The following is a 12763-nucleotide window of genomic DNA, read 5'->3' as shown; positions in this document are numbered from 1 at the left end:
TTATAGCAAGCGGACCAATTACTCACAAAGGAAGAAATGGAGGGTATAAGGATATAAGGATAATCACACACGAACATCGATAGATTTAAGGAAAACATATATTTGGGACATGTAATCAAGGTCTAACCGAGCCAACACATCTCTCACCGGCACATTGGGCTGCCTTCCTCTAGCCCGAAGGGAGTTCTCTAAATTCGATCTGGCAACAAGATACACCTCACACGACCAAACAACGTGTTCGATGTCGTGGTAACCTCGGCCACAAACGCAGATATTGCTGCCGGCCAGATTGAAACGAAAGAGTAGCGCGTCTAACGAACAGTGATTGGACATGAGTCGGGAGAAGGTGCGAATAAAGTCCCGACTCAAGTCCAGACTTTTGAACCATGGTTTGAGGCTAACCTTAGGGATAATCGAGTGAAGCCACCGGCCCAATTCATCTTCGTTCCATTTGCGTTGCCAGTTAGCGATGGTATTTTTACGGACTAAAGAGTAAAATTCATTGAAGGCGATTTGACGCTGATAAATATCGCCTTCAATCGCACCTACCTTTGCTAATGAGTCAGCCCTCTCATTACCCGGAATTGAGCAATGAGAAGGGACCCACACAAAGGTAATGACATAACAGCGTCTGGATAAAGCACTCAAAATTTTTCGTATTCTCTCAAGGAAGTACGGCGAGTGCTTTTCCGGCCTCACTGAACGGATAGCTTCGACAGAGCTAAGACTATCCGTTACAATGTAATAGTGTTCAACAGGTCGTGAGGCGACGCTGTCCAGCGCCCAATGAATTGCTGCCAATTCAGCAATATACACTGAGCAAGGATTCTGAAGACTGTGTGAGGTGCTAAAAAATCCGTTGAACACTCCAAATCCTGTGGACTCATTTATAGTGGACCCATCAGTAAAGTACATATTATCACAATTGATACCCCTATATTTTTCATCGAAGATCGTTGGAGCGATCCTCGATCGTTGGTAATCTGAATATCCATGGATATCTTGCTTCATGGACAGATCAAAATGCACAGAGGAATTGATGTAGTCAGGGAAACAAACACGGTTGGGAATATACGAAGAAGAATCAACCTGCATGGAGATGAATTCATGATATGAACTCATGAATCCGGAGTGAAAATTTAGCTCGATCAGCCGCTCAAAATTTCCGATCACCAATAGGTTCATGACCTTACACCGGATGAAGAACCGAAGAGATAATAAATTGAAGCGATCTTTTAGTGGGAGTAGGCCTGCCAAAACCTCGAGACTCATGGTATGCGTTGAGGGCATACATCCCAACGCAATACGGAGACAAAGATACTGAATTCGCTCGAGTTTAATGAGGTGTGTTTTGGCAGCTGATTGAAAACAGAAACTGCCATACTCCATCACTGAGAGAATAGTTGATCGATACAACATTATAAGATCTTCTGGGTGGGCTCCCCACCAGGTGCCGGTAATTGTACGGAGAAAGTTTATTCTTTGTTGGCATTTTTTACTCAGATACCTAATATGGGCCCCCCAAGTACATTTGGAGTCGAACCAGACCCCAAGATACTTGAATGACATAGCATGAGTGATCGGTTTACCCAAAAGTTGAAGCTTTGGTTTTGCTGGTCTATGCTTCCTAGAAAAAACCACCATATCTGTTTTCTCCGTGGAGAATTCGATCCCTAGCCCAATGGCCCAGGTTGAAAAATTGTTCAAAGTATCTTGTAAGGGTTCTTGTAGGTCGGATTCTGTTGATCCTACGACAGAGACCACTCCATCATCTGCAAGTTGTCTTAGGCTGCAATTTTGTGTAAGGCAATTGTCGATGTCGCTTACATAGAAGTTGTACAAAAGGGGGCTTAAACATGAGCCCTGGGGGAGGCCCATGTAAGAGACCCGACTTACTGCCGAATCTCCGTGAGAAAAGTTCAAATGCTTCTCACAAAGCAAGTTATATAATATATTATTCAATAGAGGCGGCAGACCCCGAGAGTGTAATTTGTCTGTCAAAACCTCTATTGAAACAGAATCAAAGGCCCCCTTTATGTCCAAGAATACTGAAGCCATTTGTTTTTTTCCGGCGTAAGCCATTTGAATTTCTGAAGAAAGCAACGCAAGACAATCATTCGTCCCCTTGCCCCTGCGGAACCCATATTGTGTATCTGAGAGTAGGCCATTCGTTTCAACCCATCGATCAAGGCGAAACAAGATCATTTTCTCCAACAATTTCCGTATACAAGACAGCATTGCTATTGGGCGGTACGAATTGAAGTCGGACGCGGGTTTTCCGGGTTTTTGAATAGCTATAACTCGTACTTGTCTCCAATCATCTGGAACAATATTATTCTCCAGAAACCGATTGAATAAATTCAACAAGCGATGTTTCGCCACATCAGGGAGGTTTTTCAGCAAGTTGAACTTAATTCTATCCGATCCCGGAGCAGAATTGTTACATGAAAGCAGAGCAAGAGAGAATTCTACCATCGAAAACTCGGAATCAAGATCGCACCTATCTTGTGGTATATCTCGAACAATTTTTTGCACAGGAGCGGAATCAGGACAAACCTTCCGTGCAAAATTCAAAATCCATCGATGTGAATATTCCTCGCTTTCATTGGATGAAGAGCGATTTCTCATGTTTCGAGCCACTTTCCATAATTTTTTCATTGACGTTTCTCGTGACAAACCTCCCACGAAATTTCGCCAATAAGCACGTTTTTTCCCTTTGATCAAGTTTTTAAATTGATTTTCAAGGTCCAAATACGTCTGAAAATTTTCAGGGGTTCCACGTTTCCGAAAAGCTTTGAATGCGTTCGATTTATCCTGATAAAGCTTGGAACATTGGCTATCCCACCATGGATTGGGAGGCCTTCGACGAATAGTGGAGCCTGGGATGGGTTTCGTTTGAGCGCGAACCGCGCTGTCATAGATCAAACGAGAAAGGAAGTTATACTCCTCCAATGGAGGTAAACCATCTCTGGAATTGATGGCTAGAGCAATCGCGTCCGCATATTTTTTCCAGTCAATGTGTCTTGTGAGGTCATATGCCATGTTTATAGATTCAGAAAAATTCGACCCAATGGTGATGGAAATTTTGATTGGCAAGTGATCACTACCGTTGGGGTCCTGGATTACATTCCACTTGCAATCTAACGATAGTGAATTCGAGCAAAGCGAGAGGTCAAGAGCACTTGGGTTAGCAGGAGGTTTAGGTACACGTGTTGTTTCCCCAGTGTTCAAAAGTGTCATATTGAAGCTGTTACAAAGATCATATATCAACAGTGAACGATTGTCGTCGTACTGTTCCCCCCAGGCAGTTCCGTGAGAATTGAAGTCTCCCAAGATCAATCGTGGCTCAGGAAGGAGTGAGCACATGTCAACAAGTTGCTTGCGGCTAACCGCAGCTCTCGGAGGCCAATACAAGCTGACAATACAGAGGTCTTTTCCTCTGATGTTTGCATGACAAGCAACAGCTTCAATCCCTCCAATAGGTGGAAGGTCAATTCGAAAAAATGAGTGGCACTTATTGATCCCCAATAGCACCCCTCCGTATCTGTCATCACGGTCCAAGCGTATAATATTAAAATCGTGGAAAGAGAGATCATCTCGCGAAGAAAGCCAAGTTTCGGACAGAGCAAAAACATCACAATTGAAGTTATGAATTAAAAATTTGAATGTATCCAATTTAGGGATAAGACTACGACAATTCCACTGTAAAACAGTGATATCTCCGACCTCTCTATTTGAATTAGACATCAAGAGAGATAATCATTGCAAGGAGGGGCCATGTTTGCATCAATTGTTGCAAAATTGTCTTTAATACTGGAAGCATTGATATGACAATGGTTCTGATGGAGTCGGAAACATTAAAGCATGTGAAGATTTGAGCCACAAGGTCAGTCAACTTTATAAATCCCGATTGGGAAGTTGAACTGGTCGGTAAAATAGGGACAGTTGGGGTTTTTGATGTCCCTTCGAGTGCTGGGTCGTTCGAAGGTGAATTATTCCCACGGAAGCCAGGAGGAACCTGATTTTGCTTGTCCGCTGCACTCGATTTTTTAGGCATGCTAACAGAGGGTATAACCGGAGGGGCTTGTCCTTGAACTTTGGGAGTGGTCACATTTTTGCGCCGGGGATTCCCTTGGAAGATGTACGGTGTGCCCTCGTTAGCTGTATCCGCTTCCATTTCGTCAACTGGCAGCGAAGCGAAGACATTGTTTGCGGTTAAAGGTTGTTGCTGTTGGGCCAATGGAGAAGCGCCCTTCAAAATTTCCGCAAAAGTGCGCTTCGAGCGTTCCTTTAAAGAGCGCTTCTGCTTCTAACAGCGACTCTTGTAAGTTTCACAAGCCGAGAGCACGTGCGGATTTCCTCCGCAATATGGACACTTTTGCTCAATCGCACTGCAGGATTTGTCCACATGTTGCTCTCCGCAAGTGGCACAGCGCTCCTTGTTGGCGCAGTAAGCTGCTGTGTGACCAACTGACTTGCATTTCAGGCAAGTCATGGGCTTTGGCACGAAGAGTCGCAGCGGTAGCCTCAATTTGTCCACCATAACGTAGTCAGGGAGGGCGGAGCCAGCAAAAGTGACTCTAAACGAGTCGGACGGCGTAAATTTCGATTCTTTCCCTTCCTGGGAGACTTTGCCGAGTTGTCGGCATTCTAAGATTTTAACCTTAATCAAAGGCAGCTTTTTAAATCTGCCATCTCCTTCCATAATTGATTTGCACGTCAGACCCGTTTCGGTTATCACCCCCGAGATTTCTACGTCATGGGAAGGCACGTAGACACGATATTCCAGGGTAAACCTCTGGTCGACGACAATACCGTTTGCGTCTTTCCGATCAGCCACGACAACACGCAGTTTGGTCGGTCTAACCTTCGTAATTTCTGTCACGGAGGAGTATCTTGCCAGATCTTTCATGATCTGAATAACATTAAGTGCTTTTCCGTTTGGCTTAGGCCTGAAGAAAACAACCCACGGACCAGTTCCAGGTGCATCTTCAGGATAGACCTTGACACGTGGAGAGAAGACAACAGGAGGAGAAGGAGATGACGAGGATTGAAGGGGATCGGGGACAACAGGATGGGGAGGCGAAATCTGAGCTGGGGTAGGAGCGAGGGGGGTTGGAGAGGAGATATTTGCAGGTTTTTTAGAGGGGGGCTTGCTAGAGTTAGCAGACTCGTCCCCGGACGAAACATCCTCTGATGTAGGAACGCGTTTAAGTGTCTTCGCTGTTCCTTTATTTGTTTTTTCAACCAGAGGGGAGTCATCATCAGAGATCTCCATATCTGGAGATCCTCCCCCTCCTTCTGCCATTCCGTAATTGGTACCTCTAATCACAATGCACCCAGTGCTGATGAACTGGCAACCGCTGCTTGCTTCTCAATCGGAGCGCTTGAGCGCTCGGCACTATCACACACCACTAAGAAGTGATGCTCTCCTTCACACTGCTGTAAGTGAACAGCGAATCGCGCTGGTATTGTGTGCGTGCAACTGAGCACCGATGTCCGACTTCGATTGCGATGGCGACAAATCGGCGAAAACTGAAAGCCGGCTGGCCTTGCCAGGCTTTGATGATTCTGCTTTTCTCACTAATTCCGAGTTCACACTGCGTTTTACGATATCTCGAACAGTTCGAAAACGCGCGAAAAAAGCACACCCGGGCGATAAAAAAAAAAATAACAGCCAACGGTAACCGAAAACAATGCTTTAACGGAGACGCTCACAGCACATGACCGGTTACTCGAAGCTTATGCCGAAGAATGGCGATTTGCTTATGTGGTCCAAATTCCCCCCTTTTCCCCTATAACTATAAAAGGATTTATTCACGAGAACAGAAATGTAAACGGGTGAGAATATATCTGATCGAGGTATACAGTGGGAGAAATTTCTATAAACGCACCTAGTTTTTTTTACATCATATTTTTTTAATAGTAAGCCAAATAAGCCAAATCATCTCAATTGTGATTACCCTCCTTTCCTTCCTTCGCGGGTAATTCGTCCCCTTGCTATAGATTTAAGAAATGAGTGTTCATCAACATTGTTACAATTTCCTTATATCCCATCCTTCTCCTAAAAATATGTCACCCTCCTAAACTCGAGTACACCGCGAGTAATCGGTTTTTTAAAATTATATTTAAGAATTCGGCTCCTTTAAACTTAAGTAACTGAGCCTGTAAAAATAAACGAATTAATAAAAAAAAAAAAAAAAAAAAAAATTGGTTCTCAAATGGGGATCAACATAGGGTAGGAGCCTGCCTGTTGGTCTCAAATGTTCCTATCTCACGCCTCCACGAAGATCATATGACGACATTTTTAGATCGGGCGTGAACTGGAAACACACACCTGGTCTTGGCTCCGAGAACGGGTGTCGAAAGTGGCTAAGTGAGGGGGTGCGAGCGAGTCAGAGCGCTATATCTCTCCCGGGGAAGGCCTCCCGGGTCATGGAGGCCTTGCCAACCCGCTGTCTCCCGGGCAAAGGAGATACACCCAATAAAATGGAGCTACGATCACGAAGAATAATTAGAATGCGATCACCCGAGGAGGGTCCCCGAACTGGAGCTGGTCCTGGAACGGGTGTAAGAGCGAGCGGCCAGCGGCTGGAGGGCGATGTGCAAGAGCGGGCCACCAGCCGGGTTCAACCCGAAGAGCTACCGCCACACGGAAACAGCAGCCATCGACATCACCCAAGAAACGCTGCGCCTACGAGACGTGTTGCGACTGCCAGACGACAGTCGTCCACACTTGTGGGTACCACTAGGCGCCGGATCATGTGGACACACGAAATGAATGAATTCGTGATCCGCGCCTATTACATCTGCACTGCTTTGGAGACGGACATGAGCGGTCGCCCTCGAATACTAACAATGTTCGAGGAAGCGTATCCAGAGTTCGTCGGGAGGCTTGATCAGAACGCGATGAACGCGAGGCGTAGAGCGATAGTACGCAACAACATGCTCTCCCAAACGCAAATCGACGAGATCAAGCAGCAGGTGCAGAGAGAAATAAGCTCCAGGAACAACAGAGCAAGCGATGTGTCGAGACGAAGTTCAGTACGGCTGAGCAATTCATTCGCGAGTGGGGCACGCGAATCAGCACCAGTGGAGGCCACAGTACAACAACCCCCTGAGCCGGAAGACCCACAGCCAGATCAACAACTACTACGCGATCTGGTCTTCCACTACGACGAGGCGATCTCACAGTTCCGCGACACAGACCCATTGTCGCGCCCCAGGATCCCGAAGTTGCAGCATTCCCGCAGGCTGACAAGTGCAGTAAAGCTCATGAACGAGCACGTTCTTCCGCTGCACTTGGTTGATGCTGAGAACATGGAGGAGCTGCAACTGAAAGTGTACTGTGCTGCTGTGGCGACCGCCAAAAGTTTAGGATACCGTATTAGGCCAAGAGGCGGACTGCTCCAACATCTCCGTGAAAGGCGTGAGCCTCCATGGCGAAGGAGATTGGAGCAACGGATCCTAAACAAGCGCGCCGCAATTGGAAGACTGATGGCGTACAAAAGAGGCAGCAGATCGGCGAAATTATGTCGCCAAGTTGCTGTGATCGTGCGACCTACTGAACTTCGCCAGCTGGGAGCTCACCAGCTGACGGAAAAACTCGACACACTGGTACAGCAATTGAGCGTCCTAACTAAAAGGCTGAAACGTTACTCTGACTCTGCAAAGCGCCAGGAACAAAATCGGATGTTCAGAGATAACGAAAAAGCGTTCTACGACCACATTAGCGACGAGAAGCCCGACTACCGCGAAGGTTTGCCAGATATTAGCGATGTGACGAACTTCTGGGCTGGTATTTGGGAGACCCCAGTAGAACATCGCGACGGGCAAATGTGGTTAAGACGGGAGGAGGAGAGTTGTGGTGAAATTGGAGAGATGCCAGCTATCATCGTCGGAGAGAACGATGTCCGCGAAGCCTCGCGGTACCTGAGGAACTGGGCAGCACCGGGCCCCGATGGTGTCCAGAACTTTTGGCACAAGAAGCTGACCGTCGCACATCCAAAGATAGCTGAGTGCTTCAACAAGGTGCTACGTGACCCACACAACCTTCCTGAATTCGCCACCCGTGGCGTCACCTTCCTCCTCCCGAAAGACAGCAACACATTGAACCCATCAAAGTACAGACCGATAACGTGCCTATCGAGTCTGTACAAAATACTGAGCAGCATAATTACCGCCAAAGTTTCTGCTCACTGCGAACAGCATCACATCATCGCAGAAGAGCAGAAAGGATGCAGGAAAAATACGCATGGCTGCAAAGACCAGGCCATCATCGACGCAGCCATAGTCGGCCAGGCGGTATATAACCAGCGGAACCTAAGTATGGCCTACATCGATTACAGGAAGGCTTATGACTCCATACCTCACTCGTTTCTCGTCCGGGTATTGGAGCTATACAAGATTGATCCCGTCGTCGTTAGGTTCCTGCAGCATGCGATGAGGCAGTGGAGCACGTCTCTGCACCTCAGTGATGGGGAAAATGTGTTGCAGTCTAGAACGCTGCAGATAAAGAGGGGGATATTCCAAGGCGACTCTTTCAGCCCGCTTTGGTTTTGTCTGGCACTGAACCCCCTCAGTAGGACGCTCAATAGAAACGGTCATGGCTATAAAATAAGGTATGGCGACGGCGCCCACGAAGAAGTGACCCATACCTTCTACATGGATGATCTCAAGGTCTACGCTGATTCACGTCAGCGTCTAGGTGTAGCTATCCGGGTTGTCGAAGACATAAGCAGGGACATCTGCATGGAGTTCGGCCTCGACAAGTGCCGCTGTGTCCATCTGCTGAAAGGGCAGCTTACCGAATCCGGAGGTTACGAGGTCTATGACGGCGAGTTCATAAGAGACATGGTTCGTGGCGAATCCTATAAATATCTTGGATTCCGACAGCTCACCGGGATTCGCCACTCCGACATCAAGACGGAGCTGCGAGACAAGTTCTTGAGTCGAGTGAACTGTGTCCTGAGGACTTTCCTCAACGCGGGGAACAAGGTACGCGCGATCAACACATTCGCGGTTCCCCTGCTGACCTTCAGTTTTGGTGTAGTCAAATGGAGCAAAACTGACCTAGAGGACCTTGAGAGGAGGATGAGGAAAGCATTCAAAGAGGCCGGAATGCACCATCCTCAATCGGCACTGGAGAGAGTTTCACTGCCACGCAAAGAAGGGGGACTTGGAATAGTCGACATATCTGCACTGTGTGTTGCCCAGGTACGACAACTGCGCGAGTACTTCGCAGAACGCGCCAACCAAAACGCGCTATACCGGGCTGTCTGCGCCGCCGACAGAGGATACAGCGCTCTGCACTTGGCGCAAGCGGAGTACCAACTCAACTGCAATCTGCAGACAGTGGAGGAGAAGATTGCAGCTTGGAAACAGAAGGCAGTGCATGGTGCCCACCCCCATCAACTGGACCGGCCACACGTCGACAAGGCCGCATCTAATCTGTGGCTAACGCGTGGTGAACTCTCTTCAGTAGTAGAAGCCGACATGATAGCCATCCAGGACAGGATAATGCCGACGAGAAACTGCAGGCGGTACGTCTGGCATCAAGACGTTGATGACATTTGCCGGATGTGCCATCAACCAGGTGAAAACATAGAGCACATTATGGGAGGCTGTCCCGTTTTGGCCAACGCAGCCTACACCGAGCGCCACAACAACGTGGCCCGTATTGTTCATCGACAACTGGCGCTCCAATGTGCTCTACTGGAAGACAACGTACCAAACTACCGGTACCTGCCTGCACCTGTCCTGGAAAATGACCGTTTCAAGCTGTACTGGGATCGCACTGTTCTGACCGACCTCTCGATCCACCACAACCGCCCAGATATAATGGTTTACGACAAGAGCGACCGCAAAGTCACCATCATCGATGTCGCTATTCCACTGAACCAGAATCTGGAGGAGACCCACGGTCGCAAAATCTGCAAGTACCGACCATTGGCCGTGGAGCTCAAGGAACTGTGGGGGCTAAGGGAGGTCCCAAGAATTGTTCCAGTCGTTCTCTCTGGAACTGGAATTATCCCGAAGACACTTCTGGAAGCGCTAAAGGTGTTGAACATGGAGAAGGAATTGGCCGGCATCCAAAAGTCGGTCATCCTTAGCACCTGCGCGATTGTCCGACAATTCCTCGGTCAGGACTAAAACAGCACGAGCATGCAGATACGTGCATTCCGCAGAGCCTAGTCCCCCTTTGGCATTCAGTAGCCCGGGGGCAGGTGAAAATTCTGGCTAGGTTCGCCTAGTTAAGAAGTGAGATAAGTCTGCTAAAAAAAAAAAAATCTCAATTGTGAAGTTTTCGTGTGTGTATTCCTATAGTAAATATGTTGTTTCGGCAATCATTAGTACTTCTATCTTTTTGGAATGAGCTTTTTAATATTTTGAAGTAAAACTCCTATACGCGCAGTTGACATCTTAGTATTTACCCAACCTTAATGACAATATCTCGACCACTCGTCAAATCATCAAAATGACGTTTTGATTTTTTGATTTACATAGAAAAGGCGAAGAAACCTAACCTTAACCCAAAGGCACGTACAAGTGAGATTGGAATTTGCGAAACAACACATGAATTGGAAAGCGAAGTGGGATGAGGTTTTTTATTCGATAAAAAGAAATTCAATCTTGATGGTCCTGACTGCTGAGCGTATTTTTGGCATGATCTTCGAGAAAATCTTCAAATTGAGCAGGAACTTTGGAAGGAGCAGTCTCATGGTATGGGCTGCTTTTTCAAGACGCCTCTAGCAACAATTTCGACAATAATGAATCGGAAACCTCTTTGGAGCTGTTGGCTAGTGTACTGATACCGTTTACCGAAGACCTAATGGACGACAACATCATCTTCCAGTAAGATAATCCGGCCATTCACGTCAGCAAGAAGTTTTTGTCACGGTTTCCCTAGAAAACATTCAGGTTTGGCCAGATCGTTACTTAAACCCTATTGAGAACCTTTGGGGAATTCTGATAAGGCATGTTTACACTGGCGGACAACAATTTGGAACAGTTCGTGAGTTGTTAGATATGAGTGGAATAAAATTCCACAAACAATGCTGGAGAATCTGATTGATTCAGTGCGTACATGTTACATGTTTTCATGAATTCGATATATTGTACATTACACAGTAGCAGCCATTTAGCCGTAAGAGTATTTTTTTCTGTTCCATTACATTATGGTAAAATACAGAGTAATAGCCATTCAGGCATAAAGGAGACAGTTGATATTCATCATTGTTGGGTTATTAATAGAACAACAGCTCGATGTTTCATGCAGAGCAGAGCAGTTGCATGGGTGAATCGATCTCCATTCGACCGTGGTTCGATCTCCATCGCTGATGATTGTTGCGTGGACCTAGTTATTCTATAACAACATAAAGATAGTCAATTGAGGGCCCTTAGTTTTGAACTCACGATCGATCGCTTAGTAAGCAAACGCGCAACCAATGAGGCTACGAAGACTTCCTGTTATGAATTTTTTAAAAAAAAAAGGAAAAACTTGACTTTTCGGACCACTCTAAAATGGAAATAACCAAGCTATTGAGTAAATAAAAATATACGGATCTAATATGTTCCGATAAGGAACAAAATAGCCACTTTTCACGAAACCCTGAGACCCACTATATCGGGTTGGCATGGAATGACTGTATTTTTATATATATTTCTATAAATCTCATTATCAGTGGCGTCGAGTGAAGCATTCGCACCCGGTGCGGAAGAGTCTGGTTGCAACCCCACCACTCCCCCATCTTTTCTTAGATAAAAAAATAAAAATTCAATTATTCAAAACATTACGAACTCATTCAAATTGTACTGTACGGTTCAAAAATTAAACTTCAGACTTTATAAAAATCAATTACAAACATATCAGAAACGTACTCTTCGCGCCTTGATTGGAGTAAAATTATTAAAAACATTTTCTTACTCAATCGTCTTTGTTAATGCGTTTTCAAATTAAAAGATCGATTGTTTTTAACGTGAGATTGCGATATAGCCAAAATAGTTTTTAATGAACTTAAGCTTCGAAAAACTTTTCTCGTCAAACGCAACCGAAACACATATCGTTAGAAACCGTTTCAGAACCAGCACTAATGACAGCAATTTTTCTAAGAAATTCCCCTTCAAGATAAAAACAAGATCTTCACGGGTATTCCAATTGAGAACGCCTTTTGCTGTTATTTCTGCAGGGATATGTCCTTTAAATCTTGGTATTTCTTATTCTTTTTTTCTTTCAGTGGCTACTATGGCCGAATGATTAGCGTTACACGTGTCGAGATGGATACTTCGGGTTCGATTCTTTGACTTGCACTGTCATGCGCGTTTGTTTGAGCTTTCTATTCAAAAATACATTTTCGGCGTGCTCGTTGGCATCCGTATCACAACTCAAAATGACGCAGCGAAACACCACAAACGATCGTTTTATAACTAATGTTTGATACAGGTCTACCAGTGCAGAATGTTGTCCCATTTTACCGAATCCGATAATAAGTGTGTCACTGAATGTTTGGTTGCTATCGAAATAATACCCTCAAATGATGTTACCGCAAGAATTTTTCTTGCATATCTCCTCAATGTTGTAGAACTCAGGCTCACTTCCGTTTTTACTAGACCATTTTCAAACTTGGATACCGGCATAAACAAACCGAATTTCCAGCTTTGTTTTCTAAGTGCGGTTAACGCGTATCGTTCATTCAACCTGTTCATCGAGCTTTGTTTGTAACGGCACAGGCGAACGTGGTTTTGATACGCACAGTGTATTCAT

The sequence above is a fragment of the Toxorhynchites rutilus genome, chromosome 2 (assembly GCF_029784135.1).
Source record: "Toxorhynchites rutilus septentrionalis strain SRP chromosome 2, ASM2978413v1, whole genome shotgun sequence".
NCBI classification, from domain to species: Eukaryota; Metazoa; Arthropoda; class Insecta; order Diptera; family Culicidae; genus Toxorhynchites; species Toxorhynchites rutilus.
This window is presented reverse-complemented; position numbering follows the sequence as displayed.